Here is a 10,021-nt window from a genome sequence, read left to right as displayed (position 1 = left end):
AATGTGAGGTTCTGTAGTATAGTGTTATTATTTCAACTTTTCTACATTATTAGTTAGTTGCAAACAATCAACCTCAACATTTTCTAGTATTAGTATTTTAACTTGTCTACTATGTTTCATAACTGATTATTAATTAGTTGCAAGCAATCAAACTCAACATTTTTAGTCTTAACTAAATAATTTAAGAATTTTTTAGTTTTAATCAAATAATTTATACTCTGTCATGTGAAGCCCACTCTTCACAAAATAATATGAGAAGTTATGCTTAAAACTGTCATTATTTATATATTCAATTTGAAACTATGTTTAAACTAGCATGTGAAAGGAAGACTTCGCATGACTTCACACAACCTTCACCTTGCATGGCTGCTATAAACTGCCATGTGAAGCCCTTCACATGTCTCTTCACACGCCTTTACTTCACATGATTGTTGTAAACTGTCACGTGAAGTCTTTTACATGACTCTTCATACGACCTTCACTTTACACGACTTCGGTAAACGGTCATGTGAAGCCCTTTAAATGGCTCTATTGTACGCTGCCATGTGAAGCGCGCGTTTTTCATGAAGCCATATGAAGGACTTCACATGGTCCTATTTTATCATTGAATCCTCTTCTTTTATATATATTGTAGAATTTTAAAGAAGTAATATCAAAGGAGGAAGAAGAAGTCTACTCCTATCAATTTTGAATCATCGACATATATTGAAGCCTTATCTCTCTTTGCTTGTGTAACTACTAATTCTGAAAATCCAATCCCCCTAAAAGAATGAATGATTATGTTCCTATTTTTTAAAACATGAACCTCCCAAATGACCTTTTTAATCTTATTCAAAATCTTTTAAACCAACAAAAGGAAGTCGTCAAGGCCATCAATTTTGATTCTCTTTTTTCACTGGCATCTCAAAATGCCAGTTCAATTTTCAGACACCTGTGAGCACTTTTGACGTCACGAGGAGATCTCTTGTATCAAACAATGGTGACAATATCAAGATTGATGAAGAGAATGTCAAGTGTGTGTTGAACATCACTAGAGGGGAAATGTAAATAGTTTAGTCCATTAGAAACGACTAAAAAACCTGTATATAATGACTTCTTGATGAATTAGAGGAGAAGATGGGGCCTCCATCTAAACAAGGTAGCTTCTAAATCAAATGTGATGCCACAAAAAAGTGTAAGCAATAATTTCAAAATTGACTTCGTTATCTATGTTGTCTCAAATTTTCATTGAACATCACAAATACCCAATCCAAGTAAATAGTCTTTCCTAAAACGAATGTTTTCATTTATATGTTATCTGTTGTATTCGTTAATACTTATATATAGTATTAATACATGTTCAAAATTCTAAAACTTTTAATGGATGTTGATAAAATAAGGAATTTGAATTGGTGCAAATTCACAATGAGAGGATTGGTTGAAAGCGCCAAAAATAGCAAATAAATAAACAATCATATTTTCATGAACCTCTAACATTTATATTGGTAAATATTCTACTAACTTATAAGTAATTTTTTATGTTTAATATATATTAATTTTTCACTAACATGTTTAATATATTTTTCAGTTATGTTACATCGATATAGTTGTTAAAAATAGGGTACAACAACCTTATTAGAAGTATTCTCCAATCATCGCATGCTGGGATGGCACTAAGGTGTTAGAAAAAATCTTAGTAGAATCTCAAGGAGATGGCTTTGGACGTGGGAGAACTATTGCATGATTTCCACTTCTTAAAGAGGATCATCCTAAGATTCCATCAAATATACTTAAAAGACAAATAAAACCAATTCAAAGCCAAAAGTCTTGAAAACTCTCTAAAACTTTTTTTTAGAAAAGTATACTTTCAAAAGTCGTGGCTTGAGGTAAGAAACCAAAAATTTTACCGACACCATCAAAGCTTAGATGCTTTAACCCAACTTTTCCGACATTTAAAATTTTAGATAATCGTTTATACGCGAGATCAAATTTATAACAAATATCTTAAATATCTGATAAACAAAAACTCGATTACTTTTTATATGATTCAAAAAAATAATGAGAATAATGTTCAAAACAACACTCTTAAAATGTTTTGAGTCTAAAATATAATGTATATTAAAAGAATTAATATTTTATTTAAATTCCCAGAAAAAAAAATGATTAAATCAGCTAATATAAAATGTTGCAAAATCATCTTTTCCAAATAAAGTCTTAATATTAGGGGTGATTCAAAAAAAAAATAACAGATCCCCTTTTATTAAGGACACTCTAGTAAATAATTTACGAGTTTCTCATAAATAAAATTCTAACAAAAACCCACAATTGTTGCTTGTAAAACATGTTTATGATGAACTATGTGAAAAAAAGAGAAAAACCTATAGTATAATGCTAAGAGCATTTTTCTAAAATAATTTAGAAAAAGTTTTGTTGCCATCTTATGAATTCAATTTAATTGACTAAATCATCGATGGATATATATTCAATGATCTGCCCAGATCAAACGCAGAACTTTCTGCGTGTAAAGTAGACGTGATAACCACTCCACCACAACACCTTATGAAAATCACTACACACTACTCATCAAACAGTCGAACTCAAAGTCACAAATTTATAAAGAATATTTCATCTTCAATCAAAGAAAATATAGTTTCAAAACTCATAGGCTTTCAAAACAAAAACATGAAAAATATAAACAAAAGAAGAAAATGAATAAAAAATACGTATATGTTGGTTGTTGGTTGAGATTAAGGATGCAAATGAGTGAAGCCGAACTCGAGCTCGACTCATTTAAGTATTTTTAGCTCGACTCGAACGATTTTATAAATTTGAGCTCGAGCTCCACTCGACTATTTACTTATAAGCTTGGCTCGACTTGAAAATTTTGAACTAAAATTAAAATTTTAAATATTTGTAAAGAAAAAAATATTTATTTTAAATTTTAGGGTTTAATATTAAAATAATTAAAAATATATATTATTTATTATTAGGCTCAAAAAAACTCGACAATTAGTCGAGCAAATATTATTTAAGCTCGAGCTCATCTCGAATATTATTAAACGAGTCAGCTCGAGCTTGACTCGAACTTGAATAAAATCAAACTCAAGTCGAGCTTTGACCGAGCGGTTCACGAGCAACTTGACTCATTTTCCGTCCTAGTTGAGATATTGTAATCAACATTTATTACTCACTTATACTCTAATCTTTATTGTTACGTGTAAGAACATGAATATAATGATTCTATCAAATATCCCAAAAAAAAAAAAAAAAAACTCCAAATGTTGAGATATTAAATTACCATTTATTGCTATTAGACCATACTCTTAATTACTAAACCAATTTTTATAAAATGTACTCGGAGACAAGACCTGCCATAAAACTTAAAAGGTATATAATAAAAATAGAAGTGTCAAAAGATCAAAGACAAAAATCTTGAAAACTCTCTAAAAACATTTATAGAAAAGTGAACTTTCAAAAGTCGTGGCTTGAGGTAGGACACCAAAAATATATAGAAACCATCAAAGCTTTGACTCTTTGACACAACTTTTCCGAGAATTAAAATTTTGGATAATCGTTTATACGTTAGATCAAATTTATAACCAATATCTTGAAAATCGGAGAAAAAAATCGATTATATTTTATATGGTCCAAAAAAAATAATTTGAATAATGTTCAAAACAAAGCTCTTTAAATGTTTTGAATCTAAAATATAAAACATTATTAAAATAATTAATATTTGATTCAAATTCCCAGAAAAAATTGATTAAATCAGCTAATATAAAAAATTGCAAAATCATATTTACAAATAAAGTTGATATTAGGGGTAATTCAAAAAATAATAGATCCCATTTTATTAAGGACACTCCAGTAAATAATTTACTGGAAATATTATTTCTCATAAATAAAATTCTAAAAAAAACCCCACAATTGTCGCTTGTAAAACATGTTTGTGATGAACAATGTGAAAAAAGAGAAAAACATCTAATATAACGCTAAGCATTTTTCTAAAATAATTTACAAAAAGTGTTGTCACCATCTTATAAATTCAGATGTGACAACCACTGCACCAAAACACCTTATGAAAATCACTACATCACTACTTATCAAAGAGTCGAACTCAAAGTCACAATTTAGAAAGAATATTCCATCTTCAATTAAAGAAAAGATACTTTCAAACTAATGAGCTTTAAAAACAAAAACATGAAAAATATAAACAAAAAAAAAAAGAAAATGAATAAAAATACATATGTGTTGGTTGAGATTAGGGATGCAAACGAGTCAAGACGAGCTCAAGCCAGTTTGAGCTCGAGTTCGATTCGAACAATTTCATAAATTTGAGCTCGAGTTCGACTCGACTATTTATATATAAGCTCGGCTCAACTCGAAAAGCTTGAACTAAAATTAAATTTTCAAATATTTGTAAAGAAAAAATATTTATTTAAAATTTTATGTTTTAATATTAAAATAAATAAATATTTATCATTTATTATTAGGGTCGAAAAAACTCGACAATCAGTTGAGCAAGTATTATTTGTGATCGAGCTCGGCTCGAATATTATTAAACGAGTCACCTCAAGCTCGACTCGAACTTGGTCAAAATCAAACTTAAGTCGAGCTTTGACCGAGCGACTCGCGAACATTTCACGAGTAGCTTGACTCATTTGCAGACCTAGTTGAGATTTTGAAATCAAAATTTATTACTCACTTATATTTTAATCTTCAATGTTACGTACATGAACATAAATGTACTGATTCTATCAAATATACCAAGAAGCCAAAAGACTCAAAGATGTTGAGATATTTAAATTACCATTTATGGTTACTTAGACCATAATCTTGATTACTAAATGAAAAAACATAAATGAACCGATGTTTATCAAATATACTAGGAGACAAATAAAACTAATTCAAAGCCAAAACTCTTGAAAACTCCCTAAAAATATTTTTAGCAAAGTGAACTTTCAAAAGTTGTGGCTTGAGGTAAGAAACCAAAAATATATCAACACCATCAAATCTTTGACTCTTTGAACCCAACTTTTATGAGATTTAAAATTTTGGATAATCGTTTATACGCAAGATCAAATTTATAATCAATATCTTGAAAATCAGAGAAAAAAACTCGATTATTTTTTCTACAGTCCAAAAAAATAAATAAGAATAATGTTCAAAACAAAGCTCTTAAAATATTTTTAATCTAAAATATAATGTATTATTAAAAGAATTAATGTTTTATTCAAATTCTTTGAAAAAATTGATTAATCAGCTAATATAAAAAGTTTAAAAATTATCTTTTACGAATAAAGTCTTGATATTATGGGTAATTCAAAAAAATAATAGATCCCTTTTGTAATTCTAAAATAATTAAAAAAAAGTGTTGTTGCCATCTTATAAATTCTATTTTATTCACTAAATTATTGATTTATATAGTTAAATAAAATAGTTAATTAAGTATTAGTATTAATTAACTATTAAATAAGAACCTAACTGTGTCAAATTAATCATGTGCAAATTAAACCAGAAAAAGATGATCGGTATTTAAATTAAAGTCGGTACTTTTCTTAAATAATCGGCATCTTACGAAGAAGCAAAATCAGTAGTTTGTGATATCGGTATTATGGGAATCGGTATTTTACATATCGGCGTTATGTCAAAGGCAGAATCGGTGTTATGTAATATCAGCTTTTTGTGAAAGGCATAATCGGTATTATGTAATATCGGCTTTTTTTGAAAGGCGGAATCGGTATTATGTAATATCGGCTTTTTGTGAAAGGCGGAATTGGTATTATGTAATATCGACTTTTTGTGAAAGGCGAAATCGGTATTTTACATATCGGCTTTTTGTGAAAGGCAGAATCAGTATTTTATATATCGTCTTTTTGCATAAGGCGAAATCGGTTTTATGTAAGATCGACTTTTTGCATATCGGTAGTTTGCAAAAGCACGCGTCTGGTTTTTTGGAAAATCGGTAGAATGCTTAAGCGCCTTCGGTTATTTCATGCTCACTATACCTTATTAACTCTAGTACTACATATATGGATATTTACGACAAATACAGACATCATCTCTTACACCCTCCAGACAATTGTTTCTATTTAAATACAAAGACTAATGAAGATCTTTCTACAACAACAGAGCTATGATAAAATAATCAGAGACAGGTCAAACAGTCTGAGATACACATTCCTTAGAGATTGAAATCACATTAATGAACATTTTGGATTATTATCATCCAAGTACAGACAAGATCAAAGAATATCTAATCTAACGTACTATTCTGAACCTCAACCAATCAAGATCAAGATAGATGTCCTATGAAGTAGATATAGCCGTTGAGCAGCAAATATATCCATTGATATTTGCCTATTTAAGAAGATAGAGGTCAACCAGCTTAACAACTTTTCGAACAACCAATCTTTCAACCTTTTGATAACCATTTTCGAACAGCACTTGTGAATCTTCTTACAAATCTTAAGCTATCAACCCTTTCAAACTCTCAATGTTTCACAAGGCTTCCAAGCTAACAAAAACCAACAATTGTTGCTTGTAAAACATGTTTGTGATGAACCATGTGAAAAAAGGAGAAAAACCTCTAGTATAATGCTAAGAGCATTTTTCTAAAATAATATACAAAAAGTGTTGTTTCCATCTTATGAATTCAATTTAATTGACTAAATCATTAATTTATATATTCAATGATGTTGCCCAGGATCGAACTTGGGACCTTCTGCGTGTAAAGGTAAAGAAGACGTGATAAACACTATACCACAACACCTTATGAAAATCACTACATCACTACTCATCAAACAGTCGAACTCAAAGTCACAAATTTAGAAAGAATATTTTATCTTCAATCAAAGAAAATAAAAGATAGCTTCAAAACTCATAGGCTTTGAAAACAAAAACATGAAAAATATAAACAACAAAAGATGAAAATAAATAAAAAAATATGTATGTCTTGGTTGAGATTAGGGATGCAAATGAGTCAAGCCGAGCTCAAGCCAGTTTGAGCTCGAGCTCGACTCGTTTAAGTATTTTTTTTGCTCGACTCGAACGATTTTATAAATTTGAGCTCGAGTTCGACTATTTACATATAGGTTCGGCTCGACTTGAAAAACTTGAACTAAAATTAAATTTTCAAATATTTGTAAAGAAAAAATATTAATTTTAAATTTTAAGTTATAATATTAAAATATATATTATTTATTATTAGGCTTGAAAAAACTCGACAATCAGTCGAATAAGTATTATTTGAGCTCGAGCTCGACTCGAATATTATTAAACGAGTCAGCTCGATCTTGACTCGACTCGGTCAAAATCAAACTCTAGTCGAACTTTAACCGAGCGGCTCGCGAGCGGTTCACGAGCAGCTTGACTAATTTGCAGCCCTAGTTAAGATATTGAAATCAACATTTATTACTCAATTGTACTCTAATCTTTATTGCTATGTGCAAGAACATAAATGTACTGATTCTATCAAATATAGTAAAAAGCTAAAACACACGAGATATTGAAATTCCATTTATTATTACTTACACCATAATCTTGATTACTAATTGAAAAAACATGATAAAATATACTCGGAGACAAATAAAACCCAATTTAAAGTCAAAAGTCTTGAAAATTCTCTAAAAACATTTATAGAAAAGTGAACTTTCAAAAGTCGTGGCTTCAAGTAAGAAACAAAAAATATATTGACACCATCAAAGCTTTGACTCTTTGACCCAACTTTTCCGAGATTTAAAATTTTAGATAATCATTTATACAAGATCAAATTTATAATTAATATATTAAAAATCAGAGAAAAAAACTAGGTTATTTCTTATACAATCCAAAAAAAATAATGAGAATAATGTACAAAAAAAAAAGCTCTTAAAATATAATATATTATTAAAAGAATTAATGTTTTATTCAAATTCCCAGAAAAAAATTAATTAAATAAGATAATATAAAAAGTTGCAAAATCATCTTTTCAAAATAAAGTCTTGATATTAGGGTAATTAAAAAAAATTATATATCCCCTTCTATTAAGGGCACTCCAATAAATAATTTATGAAAAATATTATGAGATATTTCTCATAAATAAAATTATAAAAAAAACCCACAATTGTCGCTTGTAAAACATGTTTGTGATGAACCATGTGAAAAAAGAGAAAAACCTCTAGTATAAGGCTAATGTTAAGGATATTTTTCTAAAATAATTTAAAAAAAAATTGTCGTCATCTTATAAATTATATTTTATTGATTGATATCTTCAATGATACTGCCCCAGATCGAACTGGGATCTGCGTGTAAAGCCGATGTGATAACCACTGCACCACAATATGAAAATCATTACATCACTACTCATCAAACAGTTGAATTGAAAGTCAAAAATTTAGAAAAAATATTTCATCTTCAATCAAAGAAAAGAAAATATAGTTTCAAAACTATAGGCTTTGAAAACAAAAACATGAAAAATATAAACAACAAAAGAAGAAAATGAATAAAAAAAAATAGGTATGTGTTGGTTTAGATTAGGGATGCAAATGTGTCAAGCCAAAAATTAGCTTGAGCTCAACTCAAACGATTTTATAAATTTATGCTGGAGCTCGACTCGACTATTTACCTATAAGCTCGGCTCGACTCGAAAAACTTGAAATAAAACTAAATTTTCAAATATTTGTAAAGAAAAATATTTATTTTAAATTTTAGGTTTTAATATTAAAATAAATAAAAATATATATTATTTATTATTAAGCTCAAAAAACTCGAAAATCAGTCGAACAAATATTATCTGAGCTCGAGCTCGACTCAAATATTATAAAACGAGTCAAATCGAGCTCGACTCGAACTTGGTCAAAATCAAACTGTAGTCGAATTTTAACTGAGCAGTTCACGAGCAACTTCTCATTTACATTCCTAGTTGAGATATTGAAATCAACAATTATTACTTACTTATGCTCTAATATTTATTGTTACGTGCAAGAACATTTGCACATAAATGTGCTAATTCTATTAAATATACCAAGAAACCAAAACACACAAAGATGTATAGATATTTAAATTACCTTTATTGCTATTTACACCATAATTTTGATTACTAAATGAAAAAACATAAATGAACAAAATTTTATCAAATATACTCAGACAAATAAAACCTAATTTAAAGTCAAAAGTCTTGAAAACTCTCTAAAAACATTTATAGAAAAGTGAACTTTCAAAAGTTGTGGCTTCATGTAAAAAACTAAAAATATATCGACACCATCAAAACTTTGACTCTTTGACCCAACTTTTTCGAGATTTAAAATTTTAGATAATCGTTAATACGCAAAATCAAATTTATAACTTATATCTAGAAAATTGTAGAAAAAAACTCGGTTATTTTTTATACCATTCAACAAAATAATGAGAATAATGTTCAAAACAACGCTCTTAAAATATTTTGAATCTAAAATATAATATATAAATAAAATAATTTAATGTTTTATTCAAATTCCCAGAAAAAAATGATTAAATAAGCTAATATAAAAAGTTGCAAAATCATCTTTTTCAAAATAAAGTCTTGATATTAGGGGTAATGCAATAAAATAATAGATTCGCTTTTATTAAGGACACTACAGTAAATAACTTACGACATTTCTCATAAATAAAATTCTAACAAAAACCCACATTTATCGCTTGTAAAACATGATTATGATGAACCATGTGAAAAAAGATAAAACCTCTAGTATAATACTATGAGCATTTTTCTAAAATATTTTTAAAAAAGTGTTGTTTACATTTAATAAATTCTATTTTATTCACTAAATCAGATATCATTGAACTAGAACCTTCTACGTGTAAAGCAGACGTGCTAACCAATACATCACAACACCTTATGAAAATCACTGCATCACTACTCATCAAACATTCGAACTAAAAGTCACAAATTTAGAAAGAATAGTCCTATCTTTAATTAAAGAAAAAAAGAAAAGATAGTTTCTAAACTCATAGGCTTTTTGAAAACAAAAACATGTAAAATATTAACAACAAAAAAAGAAAATGAATAAAAAAACATGTGTTG

The sequence above is a fragment of the Impatiens glandulifera genome, chromosome 1, assembly GCF_907164915.1.
Source record: "Impatiens glandulifera chromosome 1, dImpGla2.1, whole genome shotgun sequence".
Taxonomy (NCBI): Eukaryota; Viridiplantae; Streptophyta; class Magnoliopsida; order Ericales; family Balsaminaceae; genus Impatiens; species Impatiens glandulifera.
This window is presented reverse-complemented; position numbering follows the sequence as displayed.